Source organism: Dromiciops gliroides, chromosome 2 (assembly GCF_019393635.1).
Source record: "Dromiciops gliroides isolate mDroGli1 chromosome 2, mDroGli1.pri, whole genome shotgun sequence".
Lineage (NCBI taxonomy): Eukaryota > Metazoa > Chordata > Mammalia > Microbiotheria > Microbiotheriidae > Dromiciops > Dromiciops gliroides.
The window spans coordinates 461,829,758-461,842,549 of record NC_057862.1 but is presented as its reverse complement, the minus strand read 5'-3'; the positions used below and the strand labels follow the sequence as shown (position 1 = coordinate 461,842,549).

Sequence of the window (12,792 nt, the reverse complement as noted above, 5' to 3'; positions counted from 1 at the left end):
GCTTTAACTGTACCCTGTTTTTGCATGTTGTCTCCCCCATTAGATTGTAAGCTCCTTGTGGGCAGGGACTGTCTTTTGCCTTTCTCTGTATCCCCAGCACTTAGCACAGTGCCTGGCAATATTGTAGGTGCTTAATAAATGCTTGTTGACTGACTGACTCTCCTCTCCTGTCTGGGGATGAAGTGCAAAACTGAGACACTGAGGAAAATAAAAACATTCGTTTTCCTGCTGGCTCACATGTTCCTTGGGAGCTTTTTGGAGCTTGCAGGTAGGAAATTCAACAGGGATGGGTAGTGATTCCAAGGCCTAATTTTCTTACCTTGCACTCTGTCCCTCTATCAACCAGCTGGGTGTTCCTGGGCAAGTCATTTTCTCTCAGTGGGCTCCAATTTATTCCTCTGCAGAGGGGAGAATTGACTTAATGGTCTCTTAGGGTTCCCTCTGGCTCTAACCATCTATGTTCTAAGTTTTCATTCAGCTCTGACAGTCTGTGTTCCAAGGTTTCTCTTCCTTCTGACATCCTAGGTTCTAAGGATTCTCTGACTTTGGATATCTTATGTTCTAAAGTTCCTCCCATATCTGACATTCTGTGTTCCATGATCTAACATTAAGTGTTTTGATTTAAAAGTCTTTTCCTTTGTTGAGCTCTTGTTGACCTTTAGGCTTCATGGTTGAAAAGACTGAGTAGGTTATAAATGTTCTTTATATCATCCCTTCTCAACTACATGGGGCAGTGGAGAGAGTGGGAAAGGGAGAGGGAGAGAGAGCGGGAGCTAGTCCTGAAATTAGGAAGACCTGAGTTCAAATCCAACTTCAGATACTTATTAGCAGTGTGATCTTGGGGAAGTCACTAACTCCCTTAGCCTCCGTTTCCTTTCTGTCAAATAAGCATAATAATAGGACCTATCTTCATGGGTTGTTGTGAGGATCAAACAAAATATTTATAAAGTGCATTGTAAACCCGAAATTGCTATATAAATGCAAGCTATTATTATTATTACTATTATTAATTCTACTCTAGAAGCTTGTCCTTTTTTGCCACTCTCTCCTTCTTTGTTTTTTCTTCTCCTGCTTCTTTTCCCTCTTCTCTCTCCTCCTCTTCTTCCTCCCTCCCCTGTCTGTCTCAATTTTAATCTCTCTTTTTCCATTGGCTCCTTTTCTTCTGCTTACAGACAACCCCAGTTCTTTCTCATTTTACAATAACCTTCAACTACCATGCCATACACAGTCAACCTGGCGAGGGTTTTTAGTGTTGTGTTCAAGGGATTTCTGCTTGACTTTGGGCTATTTAACATTTTTCTCAGTGCCTTGGATAGAGGCACAGAAGACATTCTTGTCAAAGTTAAGCATGATTCAAAGTTGGAAGAAACAACTAACCCACTGGATGCCAGAGTTAGGATCCGAAAAGATCATGATGGCTTGATAGAACATTTGGCTGAATCAAACCATTCTGTAAGGCTAAATGTAAATCTTACACTTGGACTCAAAAGATCAGCCCATCACAAGTACAGGACGGGGGAGGCAGGATCTGAAAGCCATCTGCCTGAAAAAGAACTAGAGGTTCTTGTAAACGGAAAACTCAAGATGAGTCAATAGAGGGATGGGGCAGCCAAAAAAGCGAATGGCATTTCAGGCTGCACCAAGATGGGGAGAGACTTGGGGAATAAGGAGGTGAGAGTCCCACAGCACCTCGCCCTGGCCCACCCACAGCTGGAGTATGACGTTCCATTCTGGGCATCACCATTTTAGGAGGACCCTGATCAGCTGGAGGGCATTGAGGGAAGGGCAATTGGAATGGGGAGGACCATGTCATATGATGATCAGGTGAAGCAACTGAGGATGTTTATCCTAGAGAAGGGAAGACTTGGGGGGCACAGGACAGCAGTCTCCAAGTATCTGAAGGGCTGTTGTGTACAATCATTCCATCTGATGCTCTAAATCACTATTGATTAGAGAAATACAAATTAAAACTACTCTTAGGCGCTACCTCACACCTATCAGATTGGCTAATATGACAGAAAAGGAAAATATCAGATGTTGGAGGGGATGTGGGAAAATTGGGACACTAATGCATCGTTGGTGGAGTTGTGAACTGAAACAACCATTCTGGAGAGTATCTTGGAATTATGCCCAAAGGGCAATCAAACTGCACATACTCTTTGACCCAGCAATACCACTACTAGGTCTGTATCCCAGAGAGATCATAACAATGGGAAAAGGACCCACATGTACAAAAATATTTATAGCTTCTTTTTGTAGTGGCAAAGAATTGTAAATTGAAGGGATGCCCATTGTGTAATTTAAAATTCTAAATGTGGGTTCTAATCTGTCCCCCCCCAGTTTTGGGGGGAAACTGGCTAAAATCACTGATAAATGAGTTTAGGTTTTTAAAGGGTTTATTAAAAGATAGTAAAAGAAAGAGAAAGATTGGGAACAGATTTCTTATAGCATGGAAATCCTAGCTTTCCTAAACTCCCACCTGAAGTCCTCCACCAAGTCGATGTCTCCAACCAAAAGAGGAAAAAGCCCTCTGCCAGCGTAGGCTTCTTACTTTGTGTCATCCTCCCAGAAATGGGAGGCTCCTCAAGTTGATTGTCTGGTAGGTTTGATAGACAGTACCCAAGAGCAAATGTCACTTCCTGACACTTCACTTCTTGATGCCAAGGACCTGACCGCATGGCTTGCCCTCAGACGCCTTCTCCTCATGGCGGGCATCATTCCAATCATTACACCGTCAATTGGGGAATGGCTGAACAAGCTGTGATATATGAATGTAATGGAATACCACTGTCCTAAGAAAGGATGAGCAGGCAGATTTCAGAAAAAGATCTAAAGACTTCTATGAACTGATGCCAAGTGAAGTAAGCAGAACCAGGAGAATACTGTACATAGTAACAGCAACGTTGCATGATGATCAACTATGATTGATAGCTCTTCTCAGTCATACAATGATGCAAGACAATTCCAAAGGACTCATGATGGGAAATGTTCTCTATATCCAAGAAAAGAACTGATGCAATCTAAATGCAGATTGAAGCATACTATTTTCAATTGTTTTTGTTTTTTGTTTTGTGTTTTTTTCCCTTTTGTTCTGATTCTTCTTTCATAACATGACTAATGTGGAAATCTTTTACATGATTGCACATGTATAACCTATATCAGATTGCTTGCTGTCTTGGGGAAGGGAGAGAGAGAAAAATTTGGAACTGAAAATCTTTCCAAAAAAGGAATGTTGAAAATTGTTTTTACATATAATTGGAAAAAAAATACTATTTTAAAAAATAAGAATCATTCTGGGGCAGCTAGGTGGCGCAGTGGATAGACCACTGGCCCTGGATTCAGGAGTACCTGAGTTCAAATCCAGCCTCAGACACTTGACACTTGACACTTACTAGCAAATCACTTAACCCTCATTGCCCAAATCAAAAAAAAAAAAAAAAAAAAGAATCATTCCATCTGGCCCAAGAGGGCAAAATCAGGAACAATGGGCAGAAACTGTACAGTGGCAAATTGAGGCTCAAAGTCAGGAAAAACTTCCTAATAATTACAGCTATCTAGAAATGGAACTGGTCACCTTGAGAGGAGATGGGTTTCCCCTCCTTGCCGATCCTCAAGCAGAGGGTAGATGACAACTCGCTGGGCATGTTATAACGGGGATTCTCTTTAGGACGTGAGATGTTACACAACTCTCATTTCTGTGATTCTCCCTTTCCTATCCCAGTTCTTTTACTGCTTATCTTCTCAAAGGAAAATCCCTCCAGAAGTTATGATTCAGCCTGGAAAAGTGGCCTCATCAAAGGGTTGCTAAGCAGCTAAGAGTTCTGAGGAAACCACCCCAGGGGCCCAAACCCTCTAACCTCTGCATGGCAGAGGGTCTCAGCCAAACTCTTAGAAAGAACTGCCTACGCTAACTTGTTTCACTTTTTAACCTTTCACTCACTTCCCAGCTCCTTTCAACCACGCTTCTGACTTTGGTCAACTTAAATTGTTTTCTCCAATGCTACCAATGATTTACCACTCTATCTGGTGACTTTTCTTCCCCCTGAATTCTTATTTCACTCGACTTTCTTGGATACTCTCTTCTCCCATCAGATTCCATGACATTGCTCTTTGTAAGATCATCCATCTGTCTCCCACTTCTTAACCATGGGTATGCCCGAGGCTTAGTCAATGTTTGTTGAGCGAACAGATAAGGTTGAAAAGGCCATAGCAGAAAGCTGACTACATAAATAGACTGATTGCTGTATTCTGTGAATGAAGCCTGCTTTTTCAGGATAAGGGAGACAAAATAGATTGTAGGACATGTGTAGGGGAAAATAGTAAGTGATTACTGGAAGCCAGACATGGCAAGCAACTGTGACACAGCATTGGAAAATGTCAAGGTTACTCCAAGACTTCCAGTAATCGGTGCTGAGAGGAGATGAGGAATGTTTATGTTTGCACCAAGAAATCTGTTGCACATTATAATGTATCTATTAGCAAAGACAGGCTGGAGGGGTGTAGCTACAGTCAATTAAAATAAACAGTTCTTGCCAAAACATTTCAGAAAGGTCAGTGAGGAATGAAGTAGAAAACTGTTGAACAATCCCTCATCCCCAAAATAAACCAGCCCCACTTCATGTGGGAGGGACTTTAAAGGCAGGAAAAAGCTGGAACCCCCAATATATGAAGTGAAATGATTTCTCAACTCTTAGTTTTGCAAAAATACATAGGAAATAGATTTGAGACATCCACCAAGCTCTGGTTGGGGTGGGCGGGGTGGGGAGGGCAGAGTGGGTGTGGGTGAGAGAGTGTGAATGTGTGTGATTATGTGTATGTGCACGGGAAAAGGAGGATGTGAATATGTGTGAGAGAGTATGTGTGAGAGTGAGGGTATGTGTGTTTAAGGGAGGGAGAGTGTGATTATGAGAGTGTATATTTGTGTGAGAATGACTGAAAAACATACTGTTTATATGTGTGAGAGTGAGTGTGTAAGTGGATATGAGTGTGTGTGAGATTTAGACAATTTATGTATTTGTGAGAGTGTGAGGGAGAAAGTGTGTGTAAGAGAGAGTGTGTGTATGTGTGTATAAGGGAGGGAGAGTATGAATGTGTGGGAGGAAGAGTATGAGAGTATGTATATGTGTGTGAGAGATATATTGTTTATTATGTGAGTGTGTGGAAGTGAGTGAGTGTGTGAGTATGTGTAAGACACACACACATATATATATATATAGTGTATGTATTTGTGTGAGTGTGTGTATCAGATATATAGTGTGTATGTTTGAGTGTGAGTGAGTGTGTGAGTGAGAGTGTGTGTGTGTGTGTGTGGGGCGGCTAGGTGGCGCAGTGGATAAAGCACCGGCCCTGGATTCAGGAGTTCCTGAGTTCAAATCCGGCCTCAGACACTTAACACTTACTAGCTGTGTGACCCTGGGCAAGTCACTTAACCCCATTGCCCTGTAAAAAGAAAAAGAAAAAGAGTGTGTGTGTGTGTGTGTGTGTGTGTGTGTGTGTGTGTGAGTGAGAGAGAGAGAGAGAGAGAGAGAGAGAGAGAGAGAGAGAGAGAGAGAGAGAGAGAGAGAGAGAGAGTGAAGGGAAGCATTCTGTCGGGGATGGAGAGAGTATTGGCTTCTGAATAAGAGGGCCTGGAATTAAGCCCTGGATATATGACCTGTTTGACCTTAAACAAGTCATCTTTCTGAGCCTCAGTTTTATCTTCTGTAAAATAAAAGGATTACACTGGACAACCCCTAAAGTCTAACTCTACTGGTGAAGAAGCAATGTGGAACACTGGCTATGGAGTCAGAGATGCTGCATTCAAATCCTACCTCTGATGATTTTTTTTGCCTATGTGATCTTGGACCAAGTCATTTAACTTCCTTGGGGCTCATTTTCCTCATCTGTAAAATAAGGTGTATGGACGAGATGGCCTCTAAGTCCCTTCCAGCTCCAAATCCATGATCCTAAAGGGAAATCAGGTTTGTGTGGCCAAGCCTTTGGAAGGATAGAAGATGCAGCAATGCTTATTATGGTTGAGCTATATGAGTGGATTGATTCACCCTTGGGATGCTGGGCCAGGAGGTTTAGTTACTCAAGTACTAAGATCTTATTATAGGGGGCAGCTAGGTGGTCCAGTGGATAAAGCACCGGCCCTGGATTCAGGAGGACCTGAGTTCAAATTCAGTCTGAGACACTTGACACTTACTAGCTGTGCGACCCTGGGCAAGTCACTTAACCCTCATTGCCCTGACCCGGGGGTTGGGGGGAAGATCTTGTTATAAGGCACATTCACCTAGAAGTTCTTGGGCAGGCCTGTGAACCCCAAAGAAACCATTATAATGCATGTTATAGTGAGCACTGTAGTGAGCATTCTAGTAAATATCATCATGAACACTATGGCGTACACCTATAGGTCTTTTCTTCCATTCAACAGAGGTTTGGAAAACCCAGGAGCTGAGTCAGTGAGTTGCCAACTTGCTTCTGGGACTGGAGATGAACTGGTTAGAACCTTGGTGCTACCCCTGGAGCTCTGAGCAGATGAACTTTCACCTTGTCTTGTGTGGAGGTAGGCCACTGCACCCTCTCTGGGCTTTTCCACACATATACCTTTTCCTCCCTTCCCCTCCCTTCCAAGTCTATCCCCCCTTCGTATCCTGTCTTCTCTCATTAGACTGTATGCTCCTTGAGGGCTGGGACTGTCTTGCTCACTTGTTTTTTTGTTCCCACAAGGTATGAAGCACAGTGCTTGGCATACAACAAGTGCTTAATAAATGTCTATTCATTTATTTATTCACTCATTCATCCACGATGAGAATCAAGAGGCCTAGATCTTGGTTCCTGCTCTGCCACTGTATATGTAACTTGGTTAGTCCCCTCCCGTCCCCTGTAAAATGAAGGAGTTTGGACTAGAGCAGAGGTCTCAGCCTTTTTGTATGTGTGTGCCCTGTGACCCCTTTGTTAGTTGGTGAAATCTTCTCTGAATTAATTATGCTTTTAAATGCATAAAACAGAATACTCAGAATTACAAAAGAAACAAATTACACTGAAATCCAGTTATCAAAATATTTTTAAAAAACAATACAAAAAACGAGTTTGTGGACCCCTGGTTGAGAACTTTAAGATATCTAAGGCGCCTTCCCCCTCTAAAAGGATTCAAGTGAGTCGTTCCCATGCTTTACTCAAGTAGCACTCAAATCCAGGAGTATGTTTCATGTGATTTACCTAGATCTAGGCCACACTTCTAGACTATACTGTTTTTTTATTAGTTGGAGCCCTGGCCAGTGGATAACTCCAGGCCTATCTCTCCTTCCCATACATGACCCTGACCAGACCATTTCAACCTTGAGGCCATTGGCCTTGGAGAGCTTTCCTTCCCAGACATACTCAGCAAAACCAATTCCCAAATCTCTCCAATTTATCCATGCCACCGGAAGTTAGATGGCACAATGGATCAAGTGCTAGAATCAGAGTCAGAAAGACCTGAGTTCCGAACCTGCTTTAGATACTTACAACTTTATCTGCCTCAATTTCTTCACCTATAAATTGGGAATAATAATAATAATAATAATAATAATAATATCACTTAGTTCATTATGTAAAGCACTTTGCAAAGCTTCAATCTCAATCTCAATTTCTCTCTCTTGCACGCACACACACGCACACACACACACACAATACTGGCTATTATTATTAGCTATTACTGTGTTGAATTCTTTGTGAGCACAACAGGAAAAAATGGCCAGAACATAAAGTCACTTGGCCTCCCTGCCCTTCATTTTCCTCTTTTGGAAAATGAAGGATGATAACCCCAACCTTCCAGAGGGTCCCTCTTAAGGAGCAACTGATAAACTGATGATAAAATGCTTTTTTGTAAAGCTCCTAAACCCCGTGAATATTAAATGTCCAATGCCACAGGCCTGCGGTCTTCATTTTTTTGGCACAATCCCCCCAAGATAAAGCCGACTTTGCATTAGAAAAGGAAAGACCTCAACCTCCAGGACCTGATGCATTTTTGATGCCTTGTAATCTGATCCTTTTAACTTTTTACTACTTGCAAGGTTGCAACATGAATCTCTTTGCTTTCTTTTTTCAAAGGGCATCAAACTAAAAATTGTTCTTGGGATGAAGTGATGAATAAAATTGGCAAAGGAATTTGAATGGGCATCCTGGAGGGCAGAGAGCTGTGAGAAGGCAGATTAGGGAAAAAAGGAGGTAACCTGTGCCCCAAGAGTCCACAGAAGTCATTCTGTGTATCTCCTAGAATCCTTATAACAGTAGGATGGGGAGGGTTCTCAGAATATAGAACAGAAGCCATCGGAGCTGGAAGGGCCTTAGAGTCAACAGTTTCAGAGATAAAAGGAGCTTTTAGAGATAAGTATGTGGTACAGTGGGTAGTGTGCAGGGCCTAAAGTTAGGAAGACCTGAGTTCAATTCCAACCTCATACACTAACTAGCTGTGTGACCCAGCACAGATTACTTAATCTCTGTCTGCCTCAGTTTTCTCGACTCTAAATTGGGAATAATAATAATAGAACTCACCACCCAGGGTTGATATGAGGATCAAATGAGATAATATTTTGGAAGTGCTTAGCACAGTCCCCAGCACATAGTAGGTGCTCCATAATAGCTTATTTTTTTCCCTTTCTTCCTTTTAGGGAATATCTAGTCTAACCTCATTCTTACATGGGGAGGAATCTGAATCCCAGGAAGAGGTTAAGAGACTTACAAAAGACAGAGAAGTGGAAGCCAAGAAATTCCCACCTGTTGGACACCATCAGTAGGGAAAATGAACTATGACTTCCTCCTTGCCATTTCAAAGTTCTGGTGTAAGGAAATACTGCTACCAGCCATACCTTTGCTATAGCCTTGTACTGCACTATGCCCCAGCCAAAGTGGGGATCAAGTTTTTATCTCCCCTTTCAAGGTCCTTCTCCCATTTAATGGTGGCTCCAAGACTCCCCGCTCCCCCTTCCCCCCCCCAACCCCGGCCAAGGCGCAAAGGATTTTTAAGCTGTCCTGGAAACCTAACTCAGGGGTCCCCTCCCTACTTCTTCTTTAAGATATAATGTTACATTTGGCATTTACATAGGGGTTTCAATTTTGGAAAGCACTTTCCATACATTATCATGATTGGTTCAAATAGCACCCCTGTGGAGAAGTTGGCATTCTTTCCATTTTACAGATAAGGAAGGTGAGGTTCAGAAAGCCTCAGTGACTTGTCACTAAAGAGCTAGGAAGTGTCAGTAACCAGATATGAATCTCAGTCTTTACTAACTCCAAGGCCAGTTCTCTTTTTGCTATATGACAATGCCCCATAAGAGAAATGTAGTAGGAGTCAGATGACCCAGGTCTGCCACTAACTAGCTGTGTGACCCCACTCACAATCGCTCTCAAGCTTCTTTTCCTCATATGTAAGCTAGGGAGATCATCATTTACCTAATGTGCTTCTCAGTGATATTCTCAGATGATAGATATAGAAATGCTTTGGGAGGTGTCTGTGTAAATATTACCTCCAAATAGATGATAAACCCAGTCGGGAGATGGAGTGTCTAACCCCAAGTCTCGGATAAAACCCTGCCTTCTAGAGGAATCCCTTCCCGCTCTCCCTTAATTCTAGATCCTTCCCTCTTTGGATTATCTCCAATATTTCCTCTACATAGCTAGTACATACATAGCTGTTTGCATGTTTCTCCCAACTAGACCGTGGGCTCCTTGAGAACAGGGAGTTCTTTTTTTTTTTTTTGCCATTCCTTGTATTGCTGGCACTTAGCACAGTTCCTGGCACATAGTAGGTGCTTAAAATGTTTGGTGGCTGCCTGAAATAAAGTGGGAGCCTAAAAAAACAGCTGATGAATGTAATGGTATGTTGTTGTATAATAAGAAATTACTAATACTAAGAATTCAGAGAAATATGGGAATGATTAAGTGGGCAGATGCATCAGAATAAGACACACAATGACTATGATAATATAAATGAAATGAATGCTGAAATAAAGCTCTCAGGACACTTAACAGCTAATCTTAGCCTTGAAGAACCAATAATGAAGCATACTCCTGGCAGAGAGGCAGGTGACAACAAAAAAGAAAATTACATGTACTGAAAGGTGTGGTCACTATATTTGCTTAACTCTGTGTGTGTGTGTGTGTGTGTTTTGCAGGGCAATAAGAGTTAAGTGACTTGCCCAGGGTCACACAGCTAGTTAAGTATCAAGTGTCTGAGGCTGGATTTGAACTCAGGTCCTCCTGAACACAAGACAAGGCCAGTGCTTAGCTGCTCCCATGTGTGTGTTTTATAGAGAGTCCTCAATCCCAGAGGCAGGGGTGGAGTAGAAAGGGTGTACTTGTAAATGATTGTGACATAAAATCAAAAAGTTATTCTAACACTGTCAGGAGAAAGAGACCCAGCAAAAGCTGTGCCACTTTGCAAGAAAGACAAAAGTACCAAATGAAATCAAAGAACCACAAGAGAGAGGAGTGGAAAAGAACTGGAAGATAGAAGAAACGAATGGTCCAGAAACCTGCACTGATACAAAAATAAATACCATAAAGTAAAAGAAAGTGAGAAAAAAAACAACCCTTATCTATAACAACATCACATATGTTTTTGGTTTTTGGTTTTTGGCAGGGCAATGAGGGTTAAGTCACTTGCCCAGGGTCACACAGCTAGTAAGTGTCAAGTGTCTGAGGTCGCATTTGAACTCAGGTCCTCCTGAATCCAGGGCCGATCATCAAATATGTTTTTGAAGAGAAAATGGGTATGCTAAAAAAAACCTTTCATACTGGTTAAAATATGAAACTGTTTAAGAAGGAAGATATGGCCTCACTGAAACTGAAAATAAGATTATTGATGGAAGAATTCAAAGAGGTGAATATAAGAACTGACAACTTAGAAAAGGTGATAGAATATCTCATTTCAGCAGTAGATTCTCTGAGGAACAGAAGCTCAGGCAGAATTTAAAAACAACGGTGATGACAACAACAACTCAGCAATGGAAGAACAAACAACAGAGTCAATTTTTTAAAAAGGCGAAACTGGAATATTACTTCCAGTGATGATAAACTAGACTAATAGAGTTAGAGGACTGACCTCAGTAAGCTGAGAATTATCGGTCTCCCAGAAAAAAATATGAAGAGTGTGAATTCAACATTCCATGTAATCATAAAATAAAATTGCCCAGAAATATTGGAGATATAGGACAGAGTACAAATTGATAAAATCCATAGGCTGCCAAAAGAAAGGAACTTCACATTTAGAGCATCCCTTCCCAGAAACGTTTCATAGTTTCAATGACAAAACAAAACACCTTTTATTGATATACCTTTTTTAAACACTGCTTTCACTTCTAATGACTCCTCCCTACCTCTCTCAAAAGAAGCTTCCCTGTGAAAAAAGAAGTATGGTTAAGCAAAATAAATCAATGTTAGCTATGTCTGAAAATCTGTGCCTTGTTATACATATATAGCTCATCACCTCTATCTCTGTTAAGTCAGCTTTGCCAGTAATCTGAAATCATGATTGGTCACTGCATTGATCTGAGTTCTGAAATCTTTCAATGTTGTTTTCCTTTATATTAATGTGGTCACTGTATAAATTGTTCTCTTTTGTTTATAATATTTCTTTTTTAAAAATTAATAAAGTATTTTATTTTTTTCCGTTACATGTAAAGATAGTTCTCAACTTTTGTTTATACAAGCTTTCCAATTTCAGATTTTTCTCCCTCCCTCCCCTCCCTCCCCCCTCCCCTAGACAGCAGGTAATCTGATATAGGTTTTATATATATATATATATACACACATAATAACATTAATCCTATTTTTGCATTAGTCATGTTATAAGAGAAAAATCAGAGCAATGATGAAAAACCTCAAAATAGAAAAAACCAACAGCACCAAAAACAAAAGAAATAGTATGATTCATTCAGCATCTATACTCCACAGCTCTTTTTTTTTTTCTTCTTGGATTTGGAGATCCTCTTCTATCATGAGGTCCCTGGAACTCTTCTGTACCATTGCATTGGTGAGAAGAATATAGTCCATCACAGTAGATCAACACTCAATGTTGATGATACGGTGTACAATGTTTTTCTGGTTCTGCTCATCTCACTCATCATCAGCCCACAGAAGACCCTCCAGGTTTCTCTGAACTCTTCCTGCTCATCATTTCTTACAGCACAATAGTAATCCATTGTATTCATATACCACAACTTGTCTAGCCATTCCCCAATTGATGGGCATCCCCTCAACTTCCAATTCCTTGCCACCACATAAAAAGCAGCTTGTTTATAATATTTCAATAGAAAGAGGAGAAATATGTAATATAATGAAAAAAAATGAAATTTAGCAATTTAAAATTTGAATGGGTTAAATTCACCAATAGAAAGGAAACACATTTCAGAATGGGTAAGAAAACAAAACAATTTGCTGCTTATAAGAAATATACCTAAAATATAGATAATCATACAAATTTAGCTTTAGCTGAGTTCAAAAAATGCAAGAGTTGCAATTATGATTTTGGATAACAGAAGAGAAAGATATCATTAAGAGAGACAAACATGAAAACTGCATTTTGATTAATGGCACAATAGGAAATAAAACTATCAGTAGTTAATGCCCATGCACAAATGCATACCCACCCACTCACATCATAGTAATTACACTCCTGAAGAAAAGTCAATGGAAATGAGAAAAGACCCAAATAGTAGGACACTATTTCTAGGAAACTTTAATATTCTTTTATCAGACTTCAACAAAATAAAAAGGAACCTTCAAATGAACAAAATCTTAGGATTAAATTTGACAGATTTAATCTAA

At 40.7% G+C, this 12,792-nt stretch overlaps 1 protein-coding gene across 3 annotated transcripts in view; it reads right to left on the bottom strand.

Moving 5' to 3' along the window:
• The window catches only part of SULF2 (sulfatase 2), a 147,075-nt gene that overhangs the window by 68,983 nt on the left and 65,300 nt on the right, over nt 1–12,792 (bottom strand). The window lies entirely within an intron of this gene.